The 26,112-nt window shown below is 41.3% G+C and overlaps 1 protein-coding gene across 9 annotated transcripts in view; it reads left to right on the top strand.

The window, feature by feature from the left end:
• Positions 1–26,112, top strand: part of TMCC1 (transmembrane and coiled-coil domain family 1) — a 206,828-nt gene that overhangs the window by 3,116 nt on the left and 177,600 nt on the right. For 4 of the 9 annotated variants that reach the window (XM_036266466.1, XM_036266459.1, XM_036266467.1 and 1 more), the window contains exon 2: positions 5,910–6,024. The gene's annotated coding sequence lies outside the window, so the exon portion shown is untranslated. Of the gene's footprint in view, positions 1–5,909; positions 6,025–13,278; positions 13,303–14,889; positions 14,913–15,406; positions 15,476–20,202; positions 20,325–26,112 lie in introns of those variants that run through there. The other 5 variants (XM_036266460.1, XM_036266462.1, XM_036266464.1 and 2 more) reach the window with 4 other exon arrangements.

The following is a 26,112-nucleotide window of genomic DNA, read 5'->3' as shown; positions in this document are numbered from 1 at the left end:
AAAGAAGAAAAAAAGAATCAACCAGTGAATGCATAAATAAGTGGAACAACAAATTGATGTTTTTCTCTCTCTCTCAAATTAAATTAATTTTAAAAATTTAAATAAATGTTATTATTATTTTTATTTTTTATCCTCACCCGAAGGCATTTTTCCATTTTTTTGTTCAGGTAGAGTGGGAGGGAGAGAGAGAAACATTGACGTGAAAGGGACACATCGAGTGGCTGCCACCCGCCTGACCAACTGCAAGCCCACCAACCAGGTCCGGACAAACTGCAAACGAGGTACGCGCCCTTAGCGGAACCGAACCCGGGTCTCTCAGGACTGCAGGCCAACGCTCTAACCGCTGAGCCCAACGGGCCAAGGCTAAATGTTATTTTTTAAAGCAGTTTTAGGTTCACAGCAAAACTGAGCAAATGTTACAGAAATTTCCCATATACCTTCTATCCCTACCCCCACCCCAAACCAACCCCGCTATCAACATCACCTACCAGAGTGGTATGTTTATTAAAACTGATAAGCCTACATTGACACATCATTATCACCCAAAGTCTATAGTTCACATTAAGGTTCATTCTTGGGGGTTGTACTATCTGTGGGTTTTGACAAATGTATAATGACATGGATCCATCATTATAGTATAATATATTTTCACTGCCCTAAAAATCCTCTGGGTTTTGCAGATTCATTCCTTCTTGCCTTTAACCCCCAGCACCCACTGATCTTTTACTGTCTCCATAGTTTTGCCTTTTTCATAAAGTCATGTAGTTGGACTCATACAATTATATAACCTATTAAGATTGGCTTCTTACACTTAATAATATTCATTTGAGGTTTCTCTATTTATTTTCATGGCTTGTTAGCTCATTTATTTTTAGCCTTGAAAAATATTTCATTGTCTAGATATACTACAGTTTATCTATTCACCTCTACCCCCAAAATGATACAACACAATATCCTAGTTGGGGATGCATTACCTGAATTATGTCATGAGGAAACATCAGAAAAACCCACATTGAGATACTTTCTTTAAAATAATTGGTCTGTATTCTTCAGTAATGACAATGTCATTAGAAATAAGGAAAGACTGAGGAACTGTTCCTCTCTAAAAAGAGGCTAAAGAGACCTGACAACTCTAACCTAAAAATAAAAATGCCTTTCAAAGTGAGAGGCAAAGAAGTATTTATTTGAGATCAATAAGAATAGCTATTCTGGAGTTATTAATTTAGGCCTAATCCCAAATAATGTTCTGATCAGGAGACAAAGCAATGGAGATTTATGAGCAAGGGAAGGAGAACTATTGATGTAATAGTTAGAAAGGCATTTCTATTGGTGCAGATAACATAACATAGTGATGTTAATTCTAAATAATGTTTTGAATTTTCAGTCCAGTAGTCATCATCAATCTGGTAATCATAATAACTGCTTTCTTGTTATCTTTGTAAACAGTGTTTTGGGAAACAAGTTTGCTTAGGCCAAGTCCATAGACTATTTTGTCCTGTTTTAACATTCCAAGATTTGAGACATGAGATGTGCAAAGCAGTTCCTCAGTCATAGCAGTTCTGGCTCCATTTGAAAGTGACTCCATTTATGTTATTGTTTATACAACTAGGTGCTATTCCTGCTTCTGGGCTGGAGTCGGTACTGGATGGGAAAAATCTGTAGGCATACTGAGACATTTGGCAACAGTGGAATGTAAACTGCTGATTAGGAAGTATTGTATCAAAGTTAAATTTACTGAATTTGATAACTGTATTGTGCTTATGTAAGAAAAAAATCCCTGTTCTTAGGAAACAACTGTGAAGAATAGAGGAGCAGAGTGAAGAGTAAAATGTATGCAAGGTATTCTCCAATGGTTCAGAAAGAAGAAAGTGACTAAATAAATATGCCGACATGTTAGAAATTATTGAATTTGGATTCTGGGTATACAGGAGTTCTTTGACTTATTCTTGAAAATATTCTGTAATTTTGAAATTATTTTCAAAATAAAAAGTTATCATCATCATTATCATCCTTAAGAATACACAGTTGCTAAGGGTAGAGCTGAGATTTAAATCCAGATTGTTTGGGCATTCAGGGACTCTGCTGACAATCAGGGGGTGGGATGTCTGGCCCTTGGGCCATATAAGGCCCGAGAAATCAATACCAGCTAACATCACACACCTTACCACATTTGTCTGACCAAATATAGCTGGCTAATGTTTAAATTGATAATTTTGTATGGCCCGCGAATAATATTATAAATATTCAAATGGTCCTTGGCAGAGAAAAGTTTCCCCACCCCTGACTCCATCACTCCCATTTTATAGAGGAAGTCACTGAGGCCCAGATAAGGGAGAGGATTTATACTTGGTAGTAGCTTGAGTTGATTGCACTTAAGGACCTATCTCTGGGGTCCCAGCCTGTTGAGTTTCTATTGCTCTTCTGCATCTGTCCTGTTGATAGAGCTGTGTTCTGCCTTGAGAAAGGACCAGTGTTTCTCAGGAATATCTTTGACCACTTGCTGAGCTGGTTGGATCTCAAAGGTAGGACCCTGCTGGCCTCATCTCTGGATCCATGGAGAATGGGGACTGAGAAAGTTATGTTTAATTAGCAGAGTAACCAGACCAGGCTTCATGGATTAAGTTTTGTCCCTCTCTGTTACAACATTGTTCACCCTGCTTATCACTGCTTCTTCTTACCTTCTTTGGGGCTTTATTTCTTTCTACTTTCTAACTACCATGTGGTTCTGCTGGATGTTGTCAATCATGATGTCCCATCCTTATGGCCGCAGATGACTGGTCTGGGGGCGAGGGGTGGGGGTTGGAATCAAACTGAGCCGACCAGAGCCTTCCCTTGAGATTTGTCTGTACTGGATCTAAGGGAAGCAGGATGTAGGCTTTCTGGTGTGAGGCTATCATGTGCGGGGCTCAGCAACTGATGGCAGCCACATTTTCCATTATGAGGAGAAAGAGTCTGATACAATAAAGCTATGAGGAGCAGCGAGGAGAAAAAGAGCCACAGGGTCCAGGTGTCTCTGAGGTCCTGCCATTTCCATGGTTATGTTTTACAAATATCAGCATCCTTCCAATAAATTGCTCTGATTTTACAGAAGCCTGTTTGCTTTGGATTTCTATCACTTGAAACCAAAATAGACCAATACACCTGAGATCCTGACCACTAGCAATCCTGAGCATGAGGCCTCAGCATAGAGTTTATCAGAGTTCTGTTCCCCTGGAACTGACTACACTCTTGGCTCTGCCTGGATGTGGTGGGGACCAGAGGAGTTTGCACCAAGGCCTTATTTCACTGGCAAGCAACATCTGATTCCCAGGGAGGGCCATGGTCCTGACACCATGGATAGAGCCATTTATATTCACACTCCCACCTTACTTGCTGGGCATCCTGGAATGTGGTCTTGTTCTACCCATTTCAAGGTTAAGTCCAGGTCAGTGAAAGGAATATGGTTTATTGGGTATCAACAGAAAGAAACAAGGGGCAAGGGAGATATTAAAATTCATCGATGCTTGCCCGGCTGTTATGGCTCAGTGGTTGAGCATCGATCCATGCACCGAGAGGTCACCGGTTTGATTCCAGGTCAGGGCATATGCCCAGGATGTGGGCCTGATACCTGGTGGGGGGCATGCAGGAGGCAGCCAATTGATGTTCTCTCTCATCAACGTCTCTACTTCTCTCCCTTTCCCTACTTCTCTCTCTAAAATCAATAAAGAAAAATTATAAAAAAATAAAATAGGAAGGCAGGAGTTGGGTGGGAGTGGAAAGGAGGGGGTCAATGGAAAAAAAGGGGGGTGTCTGTAATACTTTCAACAATAAAAAAATGATAATAAGCCCTGGCCGGTTTGGCTCAGCGGTTAGAGCGTCGGCCTGCGGTCTGGAGAGACCCGGGTTCGGTTCCCGCTAAGGGCACGTACTTCGGTTGCAGTTTGTCCCCGGCCCTGGTTGGTCGTGCGGGTGGCAGCCACTCGATGTGTCCCTTCACGTCGATGTTTCTCTCTCTCTCTCCCTTCCTCTCTCTCCCTCCCACTCTATCTGTACAAAATATGGAAAAATATCCTCGGGTGAGGGAAAAAAAAAAAAAAAATGATAATAAAATAAAACTCATCAGGGCTCCCCTTTGAGAGTTTTTTTTTTTAATTCCTCACCCAAGGATATTTTTCCATTGATTTTTTTTTTTTTCAGATAGAATGCAAAAGAGGGAGAGAGAGAAAGAAACATCAATGTGAGAGAGACACATTGATTGGTTGCCTCCTATGCAACCCTGACCAGGGCCAGGGATCAAACCCGCAAACCAGATACACCATGCCCTTGACTGAGAATTGAACCTGCAACTCTTTGGTCCTCAGGCTAACTAATGCTCTAACCACTGAGCATAACTGGCCAGGGCCCCTCTGAGGTTCTTAGTAGGAGGCAGAGAAGGACTTGGGGGAAGTCTTCTATGCCAAGAGGAGATGGGTCACAAGTTCTTACTCCTGCCTAAAACTTCAAGTGAGGTATAAATTACATAAAGTTAAGCACACAAAACTTAAAAATATTTTTTATTCACTGTGTAACCATCATCCAGATAAAGATACAGAACATTTCCAGTACGCAGGAAGATTGCTGTGTATACCTTCCCAGTCAATATGCTGCCCCCATACCAAGACCCTTCCATTCTGATCTACTTCTATTATCATAGGTTAGTTTTGCCTGTGCTTGAACTTCCTGTAATGGAATCACACAGTATGTAGTGTTTTGGGTCTGGCTTCATTTTCATTCAACATAATATTGAGGATACCTCATCTTTAATATTGGCCCCAATACTCTTAATCTTCATGGTACTCCTATATAATAGCCAACCTTTGTTAAGTGCCAGGCACTGTTCAAAGTGCTTACTTGTATATATATCATTGACCCTTGGAAAACGCAAGCTTGAACTACACGAGTCCACTTATACATGGATTTTTAAAAATAAATATACAGTCGACTTTTTGTATCCTCAGGTTTTACATCCTTGGATTTCCAACTGTAGATTGAAAGTATTGTTTTCAATATGCAGTTGAGCCCTGGCCGGTTTGGTTCAGCGGTTAGAGCGTCGGCCTGCGGTCCTGAGAGACCCGGGTTCGGTTCCCGCTAAGGGCATGTACCTCGGTTGCAGATTGTCCCCGGCCCTGGTTGGTCGTGAGGGTGGCAGCCACTCGATGTGTCCCTTCACATCGATGTTTCTCTCTCTCTCTCTTCCTCTCTCTCCCTCCCACTCTATCTGAACAAAAAAAAAAAAAAAAAAAAAAAAAAAAATATGCAGTTGATTGACTCTGTGGATGTGGCAGGCTGACTGTATACATTGTTCTATGCCACTTTATATAAGCAACTTGAGAATCTATGGATCTTGGTATATGCAGGGAGTCCTGGGACCAATTCCCTTTGGATACCATGGGATGATTGTAGTTAAATGTTTGGAAAGTCAAAAGTTATATGTAAATTTTCTAATTTACATATAAAATGGGGGGGATTGGCACCCCAAATCCCTGCATTGTTCAAGGATCAACTGTATTCATTTACTCCTCACAGTGTACATACGATGTTAAGTACAAATGAGGGAACTGGGGCACAGTGGGGTGAGATAACTAGCCCACAACATAGGTCTGAAGTGGCAGAGTTAGGACTAGAAGGCAAGCATGCCGTCTGTAGCCTGTGCTTTTATCTAAGAGATGGGAGATCTCATATGCATTTTAAGGTCTGAGAGAGGCTAACTAGGTAGATCTGGGTCTTTGGAAGTTCAAACAGGATAACAGAAGTAAAAAGGTGTTAAGAATAAAGGGCTGTATAAATATAAGGCAGGGTCATGCTTCATTTAATGTGTATAGAATAATCATTTATTCATTTTTAATCCAATAAACATTTATAGGCATTCCTCATTTTATTGTGCTTCACAGATGTTGCACCACAAATCTGCCACAAGCAAAAAGATTACAACTTGCTTTATTGTAGTGGTCTGGAACCGAACTTGCAATATCTTCGAGGTATACCTGTACTGAGCAACCTAAAAAGGTGAGTTGTTTCAGAACAACAGAGGCAAACTCCTTGCACCATGGGACTCACAGTCTAAAGAGGAAAGCAGATGTTTAAAGGGAAGTTACATGTATGCTAGGCTAAGAAACGGAAACCACAGGATGCTTTGAGTGTTTGATGGGAGAAGATGACCTTTCTGTGGGGTCAGGGAAGGCCTTACTGAGGAAATGGTATTTCAGCTGAGACAGAAAGGTCGACAGAGTTGAAAAGGAAGGTGTACCAGGCACCAGAAATAGCAGAAACAAAGGTCTCAAGGTAAGAGAGAGAAACTAGCACAATAGTTAGAAATTCAAAGTCACTAGCATGTGATAAATTGTTACACAATTACTTGTCTTGCTTTCATGGAGATAAAATTCCCTACGATAGTTTCAATGATTACTTGCTCCAATATGTCATTGTCACTACATTACAGTATTTTTTGCTCACTCTAGAGCTTAAAATTTGTACCAAACTTTAATTTTGTGAATCTACATTTTTTCCTGGTTATTTGTAGCAGCAAAATTAAACACATACTGAGAGACAGAGATTATTTGGAAATGTGATAAATTATTGCTACAAAGATATCACAATACTTTAACAGAAGTTATGTTAGATTTTACCAAACAACTTAAGGTTTTTAGTTCCTCTGCATTCATTTTATTTTTTTAATGATTTTTTTTAAATCCTCACCCGAGGATATTTTTCTATTTATCTTCAGATAGAATTGGAGGGAGAGGGAGAGAAAGAGAGAGAGAGAGAAACATCAGTAAAAGAGGGACACATCAACTGGTTGCCTCTTGCACAATCCTGACCAGGCCTGGAGATGAAGCGCAACCGAGGTCCATGCCCTTGGCCGCAATTGAACCCGTGACTCATAGGTCCATGGGCCTATGCTCTACCCACTGAGCCAAACTGGCCAGGGCACTGAATCCACTTTCCATTAATATTATCACTAATATTTGTTAATCAATTTTAAATGTAAATTTTAACAGTTGTTGCAGTTCATATTCATTTTTTTGTAAATCTTCAAATTACATATGTCATCTGGTCCAGTGCTTTTCAAATTATAATATTCATACAAATTGCCTGCAGGTTATGTTATATAATAAAGACTTTGATTAAGGTGATCTGGAGCAGGGCTGAGATTCTACACTTTTTTTTTTAATCCTCACCCGAGGACATTTTTGCATTTATCTTCAGATAGAGCAGGAGGGAGAGAGAAAGAGGAAGAGAGAGAGAGAAAATCGATGTGAGAGAGACACACATCGACTGGCTGCCACCCACACGACCTCAACCAGGGCCGGGGGACAAACTGCAACCGAGGTACGTGCCCCTAGTGGGAACCGAACCCGGGACTCTCTGGGTTGCGGGCTGACGCTCTAACCGCTGAGCCAAACCGGCCAGGGCAAGATTCTACATTTTTAACAAACTCCCAAGTAATGCTGATGCTGCTGGTCTAAGGACCACATTTTGAATAATAAAAATATAGATTACAAGACTAAAAAGATCATTATTTTCTTTCAGAACTATAAACTTTAATTTTAAAAATGACATTGTAATTTCCAATATAGGATTAAAAAATTGATTTTAAAATTTAGTTTTGGATCCTAGATGGGTTGTGGGATTTGCAACTGAAATCTTCTAATATTTTCTATGTTGAAGAAATTGAAACCAAATGTCAAGAGACTCTTTAACTAATGTAATTTATTTAATAAATTAATTTTTTTTTAATCCTCACCTGAGGACATTTTTGCATTTATCTTCAGACAGAGCGGGAGAGAGAGGGAGGAAGAGAGAGAAACATTGATGTGAGAGAGACACATCAAGTAGTTACCACCCACATGCCCCCAACCGGAACTGGGGACAAACTGCAACCAAGGTATATGTGCCCTTAGCAGGAAATGAACCCAGGACTGTCTGGTTCACGGGCCGATGCTCTAACCACTGAGCACCGGCCAGGGCTAATAATTAATTTTTAATGAATTATAGTTGACTTGCACTATTATATTAGTTTCAGATGTGCAGCACAGTGATTCAATATTTTCATACAGTATAAAATGATCACCATGATAAACCTAGTTTTATCTATCACCACACAAAGTTATCACAATATTATCGACTATATTCCCTGTGCTATACATTACATCCCTGTGCCTTATTTATTTTATAACTGGAAGTTTGTACCTCTTAATACCCTTCACCTATTTTGCCTGTCCCCCCAACCCCCTTCCCTCTGGCAACCACCAGTTTGTTCTTTGTATCTATGAGTATGTTTTTGTTTGTTCATTTGTTTTGTTTTTTTAGAATCCACATATAAGTGAACTCATGCAGTATTTGTATTTCTCTGTCTGACTTATTTCTACTTAGCATGATACCCTCTACATCCATCCTTGTTGTTGCAAATGGTAACATTTCATTCTTTCTTATGGCTGAATAATATTTCATTTTATAGGTATTCTGCAAATTATCTTAAAATTAATAAGCTATTTTTAAAGAATCATCCAGTTTTACTTCAAAGAATTTTTTATTTCCATCTTGGCCGGTTTGGTTCAGCGATTAGAGTGTCAGCCTGTGGACCAGAGAGTCCCAGGTTTGTTTCCCACTAAGGGCACATACCTCAGCTGCAGTTTGTCTCCAGCCCCTGTTGGGGTTGTGTGGGTGGCAGCCAGTGAATGTGTCTCTCTCACATCAATGTTTCTCTCTCTCCCCACCCCCTCCCTCCTGTTCTGTCTGAAGATAAATGCAAAAAATGTCCTCAGGTGAGGATTAAGAAATAAAAAAATTAAAAAAAAAGAATTTCTTATTCCTTTTAAGTTTTTTGAGAGCATTATATACATCAATATATTTTTTTGTACATTGAATTTTCTGTATCATTTTTCTTAAACTAATAATTTTATTTAAAGCATCATGCCAAGTCAGTACACTAAGCTAATAAATTTAGAAAAAGCAGAACTTTGGCTGGTACTTTGGAAACTATTTTCTTTATTAATATCATTATAAAAATACCAACATTTTAATAAATGAGTTTTGTATTTCATCCCCTGAGTAATGTGTAATAATTTTTTGTGTGTTGGTATTTGATTTTGGCATAAATGTTTTGTCATAATATATACACCCAAGTGAATAAGATTCCAATTTTCACACTCTTAAAATTAATTGGTGTCTGAATGGTAGATGTTGCCTCACCGATAGAATCATTTATATATGTTTTCAATAAGAGCACACCAATATTTTTTCTATTTTATATGGTCTCTGTTCTGTAGCACTACCTTTCACTTTGTCCCATATATCTCTGATGTTCTTTTGTTTTCACTCTTTTTCTCTTTCTGTGCTTTAATCCAAATACTTTTTGCTGTCTGTCTTTCAGTTCGTTAATCCTCTGTTCTACTATTTTTAATCTGCTATGAATCCCAACAAATAAATTTTTTAACAACTTTACTAAGATAGACTATACATATACAATAAACTGTAACTATTTAAAGTATACAGTTTGACCCCACCAATGTGACTCAGTGGATTGAACACCATCCCATGGACTGAGAGGTCCCAGTTCGATTCCTGGTCAGGGCACATGCCTGGGTTGCAGGCTCAATCCTTAGTAGGGAGCGTGCAGGAGGCCATCAATGAATGTTGGGATGTTTCTTTCTCTCTCTCTAAAAAATCAATTTTAAAAAAAGTGTATATATATACTTTATATATAAATAAAGTATACAATTTGATGAGTTTTGACACATGTATACACCCATGAAATCACCACCATAATTAAGATTCAGATCATTACCCTCAAGAGTTTCTTTGTGCCTCTTCACCTCTTATCTCTTCTTACTTATCTGTTCCAAGGCAACCACTTATTTTCTGTCATGATATATCAGTTTGCCCTAGCCAGTTTGGCTCAGCGGTTAGAGCATCAGCCTGTGGTCCACAGAGACCCGGGTTCGGTTCCCGCTAAGGGCATGTACCACGGTTGCAATTTGTCCCTGGCTCTGGTTGGGTTGTGTGGGTGGCAGCCACTTGTTATGTCCCTTTCACGTCGATGTTTCTCTCTCTCTCCCTTCCTCTCTCTCCCTCGTACTCTATCTGAACAAAAAATGGAAAAATGTCCTCGGGTGAGGATTAAAATAATAATAATAATTTTTTAAAAAATGATATATCAGTTTGCATTTTCTACAATTTTATATAGAATTATACAATATGTATTCTTTTGTTTTCAGCTTCTGTTGCTCAGTATAATGATTTTGAGATTCATCCACATTGCTGAGTGTATTGGCAGATAGTTTGTTCCTTTTAATTGCTGAGTAGTGTTCCATTGTATGAATTTAACACATACTGTTCACCCATTCACCTATTGATAGGTATTTGAGTTGTTGTTAGTATTTTGATACTATGCATAAACTGCTATAGATTTTCTCGTACAAGTGTCGGTATGAACATATGTTTTCATTTCTTTTGGGTAAACACTTATGGATAGTCTTTCTGAGGTGTCAATTTGGCTACACTATAGTTACCAGTTATTTTAAATTATTCAAAACTAATCTAAGTGTTGCCTATGAAGGCATTTTTTTTGGAAGATATGGGAGATTATCCTAGATAATGTGGTTGGGCTTGATTCAATCAGTGGAAAGTCCTTAAAAGCAGAGTTAAGGCTCTCCTGAAGAAGAAATTCTGCCTTGGGACAGAGGTATTAGCTCCTGCCTGCAAATTCCAGCCTGCTCTTTCTATAATTTGCCCTTCTTATAGCCTATCCTATGGATTTCAAATGTGCTTAACCAGCTCTCCTTCCTACCCATAATTGCACAAACCAATTCCTTGAAATAATCTTTTTTTTTTAATCCTCACCCGAGGACATTTTTTCATTTTTTGTTCAGATAGAGTGGGAGGGAGAGAGAGGAAGAGAGAGAGAGAGAAACATCGAAGTGAAAGGTACACATCGAGTGGCTGCCACCCACATGACCCAACCAGGGCCAGGGACAAACTGCAACCGAGGTATGTGCCCTTAGCGGGAACCAAACCCGGGTCTCTCTGGACTGCAGGCCGATGCTCTAACCGCTGAGCCAAACCAGCCAGAGAGAAATAATCTTTTATTATATATTTCATACTGGTTCTGCTTTTCTGTTTGAACCTTGACTAACAGATTTTGATACTGGAAGTGGTTCTAGAGGAACAGAATCTTAAGGATCAGTTTTTGGAATTGGTTCTGGGTTTTCTTGAACTGGTTCTCTAATCTTGTTTAAAGTCACTAATGGCCCTGGCTGGTTTGGCTCAGAGGTTAGAGCATGGGCCTGCGGACCAGAGTCGCGGGTTCAATTCCGACCAAGGGCACGTACCTCAGTTGCTGTTTGTCCCGGTTCCGGTCAGGGTCGTGTGGGAGGCAACTAATCGATGTGTCTCTCTCACATCGATGTCTCTCTCTCTCTCTTTCTCCCCACTCCTACTCTATCTGAAGATAAATGGAAAAATATCCTCAGGTGAGGATTAAAAAAAAGTCACTAATAACTCAATTTCCAGTGGTAAAGAGGGCACTGGTATTCCATAGCATGATGAAGCATTGGAGACTCCTAATCAAATGCCTATAGAAAGCAAGATCCTGAGTGACCATGTTTTTGAATATTTTAGTCTAACTAAGGAATATAATGGGATTGGTAGGTTTCCCCTAACTGCACTGAAGAAAGTGGTGGAAAAAAAGGATGAGATCAGGGCTTCAAAATCTCAGCTCAAGCTGTGCATAGATGACCTGAAAGCTTCTATTTCTGCTTTGAAAGAAACCTTTAGTGCCATGATTTTTGAAAACAACACCCAGAGCCTCACTCTGCAAGTGTCTAAAGAGATTCTATTTCAAGTCTTTGGCAGGCCCCTAAAGGTGAATCACAGTACAGACACTTAAGATTTTGGAGCAAAGCCCTGCCATTCTCTGTGATAACTACTCTCCTTTTGAGAAACAGCTTTTGGCTTGTTACTGAGCCTTAGTAGATACAGAACTCTGAACCACAGGTCATCAAGTTACCATGTGACCTGAGCTACCCATCATGAACTGGGTGTTGTCTGATCCATGAAGCTATAAAGTTGTGCACATGCAGCAGCAATCCATTATCAATGAAACAATGAGACTGGTCTTGAATGAGCCCTGAAGGCATAAGTAAGTTGTATGATGAAGTAGCTCAAATGCCCATGACCCCTACTCCTGCTATATTATCTTCTCTCTCTCTCTCAGCCCACACATATAATCTCATGGGGCAGTCCTTATGACTGGGGAAGGGAAAATCTAGTCTTGGTTAACAGCATGGTTTATGATGGTTCTACACAATATTCAGGCACTGGGTGAAAATGGACTGTTGCAGTACTATTGTCCCTTTCTGGGATATTCTTGAAGAAAAATAGTGAAGGAAAAGCCTCCCTGTTGGCAGAACTGCAAGCAGCGCATCTGCTTGTTCATTTTGCCTGGAAAGAGAAATGTCCAGCAGAAAAAGCTCTGCTGGTCTAGAGTTCTTAGTTCCAAAAGAAGAAATATTTCCAACAGGAGACACAACAATGTTTCTGCTAAATTGGAATTTGAGACTGTCACCTGGTCACTTGGGGGCATCTCATGCCTTTGAGAAGGCAAAAAAAAGGAGTTACTGTACTGGCTGGTGTGACTGATCCTAATTACCAAGGGGGGAATTGGATTGTTACTATACAATGGACATGTATTAATAATAGTTAATTTCACAGCACAGTATAAGTTATAGGATGTCAAAATCAGAAAGAAAACATCACTTTGCATCTTTTGGGGGGGGAAAGTGTTAAGCGTTTTTGTGTTTAGATTAATTGTATCATGTTAGGTGGAAGTATGACTTTATTATTGTCTTTATTTGGAGTTAAGTACAGTTAAGGAAATGCATAGGAGTGGGACTGCTGGGTCATCAGTCTTTTTAATTTTAGCTATCCTAAGGAGGCTGTAGTGGTATATCATTGTGGTTTTAAATTGCAAATCTTTGGATGACTAAATATGTTGAGCATGTTTTTGTTGCTTATTAGCCATTTTTATATCTTCTTTGGTGAAGTGTTTACTAAACCTTTTGCCCATTGTTTTATTGGATTGTTTTCTTTGTGTGTGTGTATGTGTGTGTGTGTGTATGTGTGGTTTTTATTTTTTAATTTTATCCTCACCCGAGGACATTTTTCGATATTTTGTTCAGATAGAGTGGGAGGGAGAGAGAGAGAGAAACATCAACGTGAAAGAGACACATCAAGTAGTTGCCACCCACAGGACCCAACCAGGGCCGGGATCAAACTACAACCGAGGTACGTGCCCTTAGCAGTAACCAAACCCGGGTCTCTCCAGACCGCAGGCCAACGCTCTAACTACTGAGCCAAACCGGCCAGAACTTATTTTTTAATTTTTTAATTAATTATGTTTGCTACAGATGTTTCTCCTTTTTCCCCCGAGACACCCTCCTCCCTTTCCACCCTCCACCCCAAGCATTGTTGTCTACGTCCATTGGTTACCCACACATGCATATAAGTTCTTTGGTTTATCTCATCCTTCACCCCTGCCTCCCTCCTCTGAAGTCTGCCAGTCTGAACTATATTCCTTTCTATGTCTCTGGGTCTGTTTTGTTCATCAGCTTTTTTTGTTCATTATATTCCCCAAATAAGTGAGATCATATAGTATTTGTCTTTTTCTGATTGGCTTATTACGCTTAGCATAAAACTGCTCTCCAGGTCTCTCCACGTTGTCTCAAAGGATAAGAGATCTTTCTTTCTTATAGCTGCATAGTGTTCCATTGTGTACATGTACCACAGATTTTTTATCCACTCATCTATTGATGGATACTTGGGCTGCTTGTTCACTTATCACTCAGTTATAAGAGTTCTTTATATATCCTAGATACAAGTCTTTTGTCAGATATATTGTTTTGCAGATTTCTTCCTCTTAGCTGTGCCTTGCCTTTTTATTTTCCTCATGTGTCTTTCAAAGAACAAGAGTTTTAAATATTGATAAAGTTAAACTTATTAATTATTTCCTTCATGGTTCATGCTTTTTGTGTCCTAAGAAATCTTTGCCAATCTCAAGATCACAAAATGTTTCTACGTTTTCTACAAGAAATTTACTTACAGTTTTAGCTTTTAAGTTTATCATCCATTTTTAGTTACTTTTCTCAGGAGCCTTCTTCAGTGCTCTTGGGATCTATAACTGCATCCCCCACCAACCTCAAATGTAAGGGTCAAAATTGCCACCTCCCTGGCCTTTATCCAATAGATTATTATGTCCTGTGAAATTTACTCCCCCAAAAGCAATCTTCTCTATCACCACCATTTTACCTTGCCTTATATCTCAAATCCTTACCTTAATTTTTGTCTTCCAACTCTCACACTCTACTCCACATTCAGTGGTCTTCCAGCACCCCTTTCCGTCCATGCCAAGCTCTCATCTCTTGCATCTAACTAATTTCTTCCAAGTCAGCCCTCAGATTTCAGCCTGAACATCCATGACCAAATTGAACTTCACCGCCCTACTCCCACCTCCCATACCGGTTCTCTTAGCACCATGTACTTCTCAGAAAAGATTTTACTAATTTCAATTTTTAATTTTGTGTGATTCTTCCTTTAACGTTTTCCTTCTCCATCAGATCTTTTTCATGAGGTCAGGGATTCTGTTTGATCCCCACATTGTACTCGCAGCAACTCGAACAGGGCCTAGCACAGGGAGGAAGCTTCAATACAGAAGTGATGAATGAATAAATGAATTAGGAAAATGAAATAATAAAGCAGCTGATAGCTGCTTGTGGTCCCTTCAGTGGCAATACCAGACGCGAAATAGTAACAGTCTTTGCCCTTTTCCTAGCAGCAGACGAAAACCTGCCAGATCTGAGTAGGAAGGAAGGCGGTTCAATTCAAGGTAGGAAGAACAGGTATATGATCCAGAGTGGCGGCCAGAAATCCGCTCAGACCTGCACTGCTTCGGGCCTTCCCTCCCGAGAAAGAGGGGCCGGACCAGAGGAGCTTGGTTCCTGGAGCTTTGGCCGGGAGGAGTCCACCTGTAGGAGCCCAGCGACACCTGCAGCGGCCCAATTCAACCTGCCCAGCTCAACGAACCCGGCGCACGGGTTGAAGGCGGGGCCACACCTTGGGGACCTGTTCCCGCCCCCTGCTGCGTGCGCGCGCCCGTCGCGGCCTCGCGCGTGCGCTGCCGGCCGGGGGCGGAGGTTGTGGGCGGTGGCGGCGGGCGCACGCGCTCTCGCCTACTAGAGCCGCTTCACGCTCCCGCGCAGGGGCTGAAGCGGCGGTGGTGGCTGCAGCGGCGACCGCGGTGGCTGCAGCGGCTGAGGCGGCTGAGGTGGCGTGGGGGGAGGGTCAGGAGGGGAGTTGGCTGGGGGGGATGGACCGGGCGCGGCGGCTGCAGCGGCAGGAGCCGGTGCCTGAGCTCGAGGGACGGTGCTGGCGGAGACGCCGGCTGCTCCTCCCCTCCCCGCCGGTGAGTGAGTGCCCCCACCCCGAGCTCTGGTGGCGGCCGCGGCCCCTCACGGCCCCTTCGCCCCCGGCGAGAGTCGTTTGGGGAGTGTGGCCTGGCGGCGCTGCCGACGCGGGCCCGGCCTCCCCCTCGCGGCCTGGAGGGGCTCGGACCCTCGGTCGCCCCCGTTCGAGGCTTAAGCCCCGGGCCTAGGACTCCACCCCCAGCATCCCACCGTGCCGTTTTCTTTCCGGCTGGTTCCGCTGTCATTTTGACCCTGGGTTTCTCTCCCCAGCCCTCTCGCCTCGCCCCCTTCCCAGCACCCATCTCCCGGGCTGCGGGGAGGGAGGGGCGTGTGCGGAGTTGGGCCGAGGCCGAGGGACTGTTTGGGACCTGGCTCGGGTGTGTGGGTGTGTGGGGGGTCTGAGGTCCTGCGAGCCCTAGCTCACCCTGGCGTCCCAGAAGTTGGCCACTAGGGCTCAGCCATTGTCACCTGAAACCAGTTTTTACCTTTTGTTTTGATTTTGAACTTGTCGTTTAAGGGGAGGAGGGAACCTGCTGTACTGGGATCGCGGGAATAGGTGTTGCAAGGTGGGAAGCTAGGCTGGCTGGGTTCGGAGTGCTTTTTATTAGTCCTGTTAGAAAGGGAAAATGGGCTCATCTTCCCTAAAGGGCAGAAATCCATTTACAGCTTGCAAACCCCCTTTTTTTCCGCGTAAGCAAGGTGTGTGTACCTTGTCCAGCGGTTGGTTTGGTTCATTCCTTAGCATCGGTGGTGAGGCTCCCCCAGGTGAACCTGTAGCAGAGTTTCTTGAAGCAGCCCTCTTGAACTGTTGGCCAGTCCACCCTTTGTGGTGACACCTTACACTTTTGTCTTGGTAGATCCCAACCCAATGCTTTGGTAGGCTGCCTTTTCAACCTGACTTGTTATTAGAGGAAAGGAAGATGAACACATAGACACTAATCCAAAATGGATGCTGTAAGTCCGACATACTCATCAGAGGTACCTGTACCATAAGCATGTCTATGAAAGATCTGAATTCCTAAACTAGCTGACTATTTTTTTTTTAAGGCATCCAGGGCTTAAAAAGCAGGTAGCTGCTTTAAAATAAAACGAAACTTTTATTTCTGACCAGTATTTTACATTTTGGAAGTGATTAATTAACTAAATCCTTGACTTTAAAGTACCCGTGTATAGATATTGTTGCAAAGCCTGGAGGAAAGAACCTTATGAAAATGTTAATATGTTACAGACAAGATTCTTTCAGGAGGTAGATACAGTTTTTTCTCCACTGTATATTAGAAAAGTGAGACCCCAATGGGTGAAAAAGGTGAAGGGATAAGAAGTACAAGTTGGTAGTTACAAAATAGTTATGAGGATGTAAAGATCAGCATAGGGAATACAGTCAGTAATAATTGTAATTACTATGTATGGTGCCAGGTGGGTAATTGAATTATCGGGGGATCATTTTGTAAGTTGTCTAACCACTATGCTGTATACCTGGAACTAATATAAAATAATACTGAAAAATAAAAAAAGTGAGACTCCAATTGTGAGTAGGTGGTAGTTTTACTAGTGTCATGTAACAAAAGATGCTTACAGCTACGATTTTAACTCAACAATACCTTGTCCTCCACCAACAGAGTTGAATTGTATTTTTTGAAATCACACACCTACTCTCCGGCTAGTATAGAAAGATTAAAAAGTTGCTTCTGGTCTGTGGGTGGTAACCTTTTGATTTCTAAAGAATAGATTGCTGATCAGCAGCATAGGAAAAATTTAGATACTAAAAATTCATTACTATGTGATCCAGGTCTGTTACAAGTATGAGCATTTATTAAGATTTGGCATGGTGGCCCTGGCCGGTTTGGCTCAGCGGTTAGAGCGGCTGCCTGTGGTCCGGAGAGTGTCGGCCTGCGGTCCTGAGAGACCCGGGTTCGGTTCACGCTAGGGGCGCGTACCTCGGTTGCAGTTTGTCCCCAGCCCTGGTCGGTTGTGCGGGTGGCAGCCACTCGATGTGTTCCTTTCACGTCGATGTTTCTCTCTCTCTCTCTGTTCCTCTCCCTCCCACTCTACCTGAACAAAAAATGGAAAGATGTCCTCGGGTGAGGATTAAAAAAAAAAAAAAAAAAGATTTGGCATGGTGTAGGTACCATATACTATTAGTAGGAAATGAGATTTCTCATATTTGCATTTTAAGATAAACAGAAACACAGAATGTTGTGATACTTTGAAGTAGTTGAAAGAATTTTTTATGAGACTTCCGGTCAAGATGGCGACGTAGGTAAACGCAGTATCGCGTTCTCCCACAACCACATCCAAGTTACAACAAAACTACAGAACAACCATCATCCAAAACCGCCTGAAATCAAGCTGAATGGAAGTCCTACAACTACGGAATTAAAAAAAAAAGGCAGATACATCCAGACTGGTAGGAGGGGCGGCGGCGCGAGGGGCGGCGGCAGCGGCACGGCGGCGGCGCGACGGGCTGGTCCCACACCCAAGTGTGGCGGATAAAAATCAGGAGGCTCCCGAGGCTGGGAAGGTCCTTCCTGAGGACTGAGGGGTCCCCGTCCCACACCAGGTGCCCCGCTCAGGTTTCCAGTGCCAGGAAGAGAAGTCCCCATAACTTCTGGCTGGAAAAACCAGCAGAAACTGAGGCTCAGGGAAGCTGACCTGGCTGGAGCCACAGGCAGCTCCCTAAAGGGCCCGCGCACGGACTAATCGGACTCTCTCCCTCTAAGCTCGGAGGGGAGGCAGCTCCAGGGGCACCAGAGAAATACAGGGAGGAACTGAGCTGTTTGGCACTGGAGCGAGGGCTGGAGAGGGGGCTTTCTCGGGGACAAACGTGCTGTCAGAGGCCTTTGTTCCTTTGGTGAGCCCTTCCCTGGGGCGGCAGACAGTCGCCGTATCTGGGACTCCAGCAACCAGGCTCACACTGGTTGCCCCGCCCTGCTGACTCCCTGAGGCCCCGCCCCACCCAACTTTCAGGCCCACCCAAGCTGTTGCTACTTGCTTAACCATAGGATAGACCTGTCTTGGATCCTGCTTCAGGTTTTTCCTAAATTCTTTCAAACGAGCAGCATCGGGTCTCAGCGAGCCCCATACCTCTCATTAAGTAATACACAGAAACAAACACAGGGAGGCAGCAAAATGAGGAGACAAAGAAGCAGGTCCCAAATGACAGAACAGAACAAAACCCCAAGAAAAGAACTAAGCGAAATGGAGATAAGCAACCTAACAGATGCTGAGTTCAAAATACTGCTTATAAGGACGCTCAATGAACTCAGTGAGGGCCTCAAGAGCATAAAAAAGTACCAGTCAGAAACGATCGCTGCACAGTTAGAAACGAAGGAGGCTTTAACTGAAATAAAGAATAATTTACATAGCTTCAATAATAGAGTACGTAAATCCAAGGAGCAAACCATCGATTTGGAATATAAGGAAGCAAAAAACGCCCAAGCAGAACAGCAAAAAGAAAAAAGAATCCAAAAAAATGAGGATAGTGTAAGGAGCCTCTGGGACAACTTCAAGCGTGCCAACATTCGCATCTTGGGGGTGCCGGAAGGAGAAGAGAGAGAACAAGAAATCGAAAACCTGTTTGAAACAATAATGGCAGAAAACTTTCCTAACTTGGTGAAGGAAACAGACATACAAGTCCAGGAAGCACAGAGAGTCCCAAACAAGATGAACCCCAAGAGGCCCACACCAAGACACATCATCATCAAAATGCAAAAGGTTCAAGACAAAGAGAGAATCCTAAAAGCAGCAAGAGAAAGGCAGCTAGTTACCTACAAGGGAGTTCCCATTAGGCTGTCAGCTGATTTCTCAAGGGAAACTTTGCAGGCCAGAAGGGAGTGGCAAGAAATATTCAGAGTGATGAAAACCAAGAACCTACAACCAAAATTACTCTATCCTGCAAAGCTGTCATTTAGAATCGATGGACATATAAAAACTTTCCCAGACAAGAAAAAGTTAAAGGAGTTCATCACTACCAAACCGTTATTATATGAAATGATGAAGGGTCTTTTTAAAGAAAAAGATAAAATGTAGGAACAAACAAAATGGCAATGAATACATATCTATCAACAATGGAATCTACAAACAAAATGAACAGGAAGAACAGGAACATTTTCATAGATACAGAGAACATTTTGTTGGTTGCCAGTTGGGAAAGGGGTTGGGGGAATGGGTGAAAAAGGTGAAGGGATTAAGAAGCACAAATTCATTGCTAGACTGACAAACCTCAAAGGGAAAGGGGTTGGGGGGGTGGGAAGAAATAAACCAAAGAACTTATATGCATAACCAATGGACACAGACAATAGTGTGGGAAAAGGTGGGAGGGGGGTGGGAGTGGGGAGGAGGGGGTCAATGGGGGAAAACTGTGGAACATCTATAATACATTTTACATCCAACAATAAAGATGTGGGAAAAAAAAAAAAAAAAAAAAAAAAAAAAAAAAAAAGAATTTTTTATGAGCACATGCGCACCCCCCCCCCACACACACAAACAAACTGCATGATTTGATGAAGAAACCCAGTGACCTGGACTAGTTGGTGACCACCATTATTCTGAGCTATTTTGTACAAGAATATTTCCCTTTTCTGCAAGAGTTTTTTATGCCTATCTTATATGTACAAAACCTGTCATGGCTGAGGACTTAAGTTTAAACTCCTCGGTGTGGCGTTTATGGATCACTCATTAATTTAGTCATCAAATATTTATTGAGCCCTTATTTTGTTCCAGGATTTCTTCTAAGTACTGGGCTACAGTGGGGTAACAAAGAAGACAAAGGTCCCAGCCCTCACTGAGCTTTATTCTGTGTATATGAGAATGAGGATAACAATAAGCAAATAGACAAGAGAATTTAAGGTAATGCTAAAAATCAGCTTTGTAAAGGACCAGAATGTAAATATTTATGGGCTCAACAGTCTCTGTTGAAGCTATTCAGCTGTTGTTTTAGTGCAGAAATGGCCACAGGCAGTATGTAAACAAGCTTGTCTATGTTCTGCTTAAACTTTGGACACTGAAATTTGAATTTCATATAATTTTCTCATGTCACAAAATATTTCTTTTGATTTTTTTCAACTGTTTAAAAATGTAAAAGCCATTCTTATCTCATAGGCCATACAAAAACATGGGGCAAGCTGGATTTGGCCTGCAGGCTGTAGTCTGACCCTTTGTAGAAAAGTTTGTTGCCCTGGCCAATGTGGCTCAGTTGGTTGAGTGTTGTCCCGTGCATTGAAATGTTGCCAGTTTAATTCCTGGTTAGGGAATCATACCCAGGTTTCAGGTTTGATTACCCCTTCAGGACGGGAGGCAGTGTTTCTCTCTCACATTGATGTTTCTCTCTCCCACTCCCTCTCCCTTCCTCTCTCTCTAAAATCAATAAAAATATATATTAAAAAAAAAAAAAAAGTTTGCTGACTCCTGACGTGAACTATGAAGAAAATAGAACAAGCTAATGTGACAAGTGAGTGACTGGTTGGGGTGTTGGGGAGGTCTCTCTAAGGAGAAGATATTTGAGTTGTGGCCTAAAAGATGCAAGAGCTTTCCTGGCAAATGGAACAGAAAGTGCAAAGATCCGCAAGTGGAAATGAGCTTCTCATTCCTGCCTTTGTGTCTTTTTTCATTGTGTTGTTCTTAACCAGGTTATCCTCTTCCTGTCAGGTTTTTATTTATTTATTTATTTTTTATCCTCACCCGAGGACATTTTTTGATATTTTGTTCAGATAGAGTGGGAGGGAGGGAGGGAGGGAGGGAGGGAGAGAGAGAGAGAGAGAGAGAGAGAGAGAGAGAGAGAAACATTGACGTGAAAGGGACACATCGAGTGGTTGCCACCCGCACAACCCAACCAGGGCTGGGGACAAACTGCAACCGAGGTACGTGCCCTTAGCGGGAACCGAACCCGGGTCTCTCCGGACCGCAGGCCGACGCTCTAACTGCTGAGCCAAACTGGCCAGGGCATTCCTGTCAGGTTTTTAAAGTCCACTCATTCTAGCCTGGCCGGTGAGGCTCAGTGGTTGAGCATCGACCCATGCACCAAGAGGTTGCCAGTTCGATTTCCGGTCAGGGTACATGCCCAGGTTGTGGGCCAATCCCCAGTGGGGGGCATGCAGGAGGCGGCCAGTGGATGTTCTCACTCATCAATGTTCCTCTCTCTCTTTCCCTCTCCCTTCCTTTCTCTCTTAAAAAAAAAATAAATAAATAAATAAATAAATAAATAAATAAATAAATAAAGTTCACCAATTCTAGATATATCTAAGACTTGGAAGAGATCTTAACTTCTTACCCAATTGCTCTCCTAAAATGTTCTCAGTGATTTTTTAGCCTCTGTTTGAACACCTTTGATGATACAAAATTCATTACTTTGAGATAGTCTGTGCTGTTTTTATTTTTATTTTATTTTTTATTTATTTATTTTTTTTAATCCTCACCCGAGGACATTTTTCGATTTTTTGTTCAGGTAGAGTGGGAGGGAGAGAGAGGAACAGAGAGAGAGAGAGAAACATCGATGTGAAAGGAACACATCGAGTGGCTGCCACCCGCACAACCGACCAGGGCCGGGGACAAACTGCAACCGAGGTACGGGCCCTTAGCGGGAACCGAACCCGGGTCTCTCAGGACCGCAGGCCGACGCTCTAACCGCTGAGCCAAACCGGCCAGGGCGTCTGTGCTGTTTTTAGATAGCTCTAATTGTTAGAGTGTTCTTCATGTTGTAATAGGATTCATCCTCTCTGCCTCCTTTCCATGGTGCTGCCTTACATGGAGTAAGCCTGCACTGGGGTTGCACTTTATTCCCAGGGTTTGATGCTAAAGTCAGGGCATGAGATAAAAATCACATAAGATGAAAGTGATACTTGAAAATTTCTTACATTGCTTAAAAAGTATAGTTTGCATGTTTTTGTATATATAATTGTACATGATTCTTATGCACCCTACAAACAGAGAGCCACTGAGCTTGACTGAAGGAAGGAGCAAGAGGAAATAAATTATGTAGAAATGTAGGCCTTCAGACATTTTTGCTTTTTAAAACAGCTGTCAAATCCTTATCAGTAGGGGAGGGTAGATTATTTTAATGTGTTCCTGCTTCCTTGCAGGGTTTATTTTATTGTTTTTTACACTAAGCCTCTATCACATTAATACATTTTTATAGATGTATTGTGAATATTAAATGAGATACTATATAAGGAAACACCTGGCACATGGTAAGTGGTTAATAAATGCAAGATTTGAATCTAAATGTTTGCTTCATTGGGCTCACATGCATATTGTCCTTTGAAAAGTTGTAGAGAAGAACTAGGCCACCTGCTTCCTGTCTTTCCAAATTGGCATTTCCTGTTGTGGCTCTACTGAACAGCTGTCACTCTCTATATCCTTGAGTGTTGGTCACATTTTACCAGAGGTCAGTTAGTAAGTTAAATGGGTATATGATGTAACTCTTAGTTCTGCTACATGACCCTTCAAGTATTTGAACACCGCTATTAGAACTCCCATTTAACTTCACTTTTCTCAGGGCTAAATATTTTCATTTCTTTTTTTTTTTTTTTTTTCTTATTTCTTTACCTTTTCGGTTGTTGTAACTGTTTCAATTTATTGTTCTTTTTACATCAGTACTCTGAAGTCCATTTAAGATACACACTCAAGTTTTATCTCCCTGATGAAGCCTTTCCTCATAATTCTAGACCTCTATATTTCTAATATATTTTTATTTCTGCATCTCAATTTAATATTTTCTTATTTTTATATTTTATTTTATTCTTATTTTATACTTGTTTCATGAGCATTTGTCTTACAATGAGACAACAAACTTCTTGAGTGACAAGACCATGTTTTAGACATCTTTTATGTCCCAGATATACTAAGTAAAATTTCAGGCATGCAACAGAGCATAAATACTTAAAAAATTTTTTTTTCTTTATTTTACTTTTTTAGAGAGAGAGAGGGAGAGAGAGATAGAAACATCAATGAGAGAGAACATCGATTGGCCGCTTCCTACATGCCCCCAACTGGGGATTGGGCCCACAACTTGGGTATGTGCCCTGACCAGGAATCAAATCGGTGACCTCTTGGTGCATGGATTGATGCTCAGCCACTAAGCCACACTGGTTGGGCAGAGCATAAATATTTTATAATTTAAAAAAATAAACTTAATTTTAGAACAGTATTAGACTTACTGAATTATTGTGAAGATAGTACAGAGTTCTTGTTTCTTTCATACTCAGTTCCCCTTATTATTAACATCTTTAGTGTGGAACAATGTCATAATTAGTGACCAATATTGATAAATTATTGCTAAGTCTATATTGATTCAGAGTTCCACAGTTTTTTCCTTAATGTCCTTTTTTTGTGTTCCACAATCCCATTCAGGGTGCCACAGTACATTTAATAATCATTTCTCCTTAGCTTCTCTTGGTTCTGACAATTTCTCAGACTTTCCTTGATTTTAATGACATTGGCAATTTTGAAAATAACTAATCGGGAGATTTTGTACAATGTCCTTCAATTGAGATTTGTGTAATGTTTTTCTAAGGGTTAGGCTCATATGATGTGAGTTTCAAAGGAAGACCACAGGGATAAAGTGTCATTTTTATCACATATCAAGAGTACATATTGATATGATTTATCAGTGTTAATGTTAACCTTGATCACCTAGGTTGAGGTAGTATTTTCTTCACTGTAAAGTTACCCTTTTGTTCTTCCCTTTCTGTACTCTAGAAGAAAGTCACTATGCATAGCCTACACTAAATGAGTGATGAGTTATGCTTCATCTTAAGGGTGGAGTATCTACATACATTTCTTTGCTCAAATTGTTCCAGCCTTGGTCATTGGGAGCTTTTTCATTTGACTCCTATATCCCATTTTTTTTCTTTTTTTTTTGGTACATGCCCCTAGCAGGAACCGAACCCGGAGCTTTTTCATTTGACTCCTGTATCCCATTCTTTTTTTTTTTGGTACATGCCACTAGCGGGAACCGAACCCAGGACTCTCTGGTCCGCAGGCCAGCGCTCCAGCCGCTGAGCCAAACTGGCCAGGGCTGTATCTTGTTCTTTTGACGTACTCAGATGATTATGTGTTTGTGAGCACTTTTCTTTCTGACAAAAAAATGCTTCAGGCTCATCTTTTATATGTCATGCTCCAATCTTATAATTGGTTATTTTTCCAAGAAGTCCTAGTTCCTTTTATTGGAAATGGTATTAGAAACCAAGATCTGGGTGCTAAATGTGCTAGTTGTTACTAGAGTATTGTTGCTTCTAGGCCCTCTCAGTGAGGTAGCAAGGAGATATATGTGTATATATTAATCTATCTATAAATAGTTCTGTAAGTAACCATTGCTAAATATGAATTCACACTGATGTCTCTAACTGTAATCCCTTAACACATTGACCACTCTGACATCTTCCACTTTACCAGTAAGAAGTTTAGCCATTCATTTACTTAATTCTTCAATTATAGTATACAGTATCATATAGAATAGCGTCACTGCTCTAAAAAGTTTGTGCCTCACCGCTCTGGCTGGTTTGGCTCAGCAGTTAGAGCGTGGGCCCACGGACCAATGAGTCTCCGTTTCGGTTCCAGTCAGGGACACGTTCCTTTGTTGCAATTGGTCCCTGGCTCTGATTGGGGTTGTGTGGGGGGCAACCACTTGATGTATCCCTCTCACATCCATGTTTCCCTCTCTCCCCCTCCCTCCCTCCCACTCTATCTGAACAAAAGTGGAAAAATGTCCTCTGGTGAGGTTAAAAAAAAGTTTGTGCTTCACCTATTTACCCCCATTCCAGCCCCTGGCAACCACTGATCTGTTGATTGTCTCTACAATTTTGCCTTTTCCAGAATATTAAATTTTATTTTATTTTTTAATTTATTGATTTGAGAGCGAGAGAGAGAAACATTGTTTTGTTGTTCCACTCATTCATGTATTTGCTAGTTTCCTTTATGTGCCCTGACCAGGAATCAAAATCCACAACCTTGGCATATCAGGACGATGCTCTAACCAATTGACCTAGCTGGCCACAGCCCAGAATATTAACTTTTAAAAAGTTCTTTTGAATGATTTTTATGAACACAGCATTTTGTTAAGTAGTGGGAGATACAGCTACTAGATAACGAACACTTGGAAACTTTTTTTTTTTTGTATTGAGGTAAAATTCACATAACACAAAATTTATAATTTTAACCATTTAAAATGTACAGTTCAGAGGCTTTTAGTTCATTTGGAATGTGGTGCAACTGCCACCACTATCTAATTTTACAGAACATTTTCATCACTCTTAAAAGAAACCCAGTATCCATTAAACAGTCTTCTCAAAGCCTTGCAATCACTAGTCTGATTTTTTCCCCTGTAGATTTACCTATTCTGTACATTTAATTTAAATGGGGTCACATAATATATGACCTTTGTTTCTGGCTTCTTTTACTTAATATTTTTAAGGTTTCTCCATGTTGTAGCATGTTCTTGTGGTTGAATAATAACCCATTGTATGGATATACCACATTTTGTTCATCCATTCATCAGTTGATGGACATTTGAGTTATTTTTACTTTTTGGCTATTATGGATAATGCTGCTGTGAACATTCAGGTATCAGTTTTTGTTGAGCATATGTTTTAAATTATCTTGGGTATATAAGTAATGCATTTTCTTTTTGATAAGTTTTATT

The sequence above is a fragment of the Molossus molossus genome, unplaced genomic scaffold, assembly GCF_014108415.1.
Source record: "Molossus molossus isolate mMolMol1 unplaced genomic scaffold, mMolMol1.p scaffold_m16_p_18, whole genome shotgun sequence".
NCBI lineage: Eukaryota > Metazoa > Chordata > Mammalia > Chiroptera > Molossidae > Molossus > Molossus molossus.
This window is presented reverse-complemented; position numbering and strand designations above follow the sequence as displayed.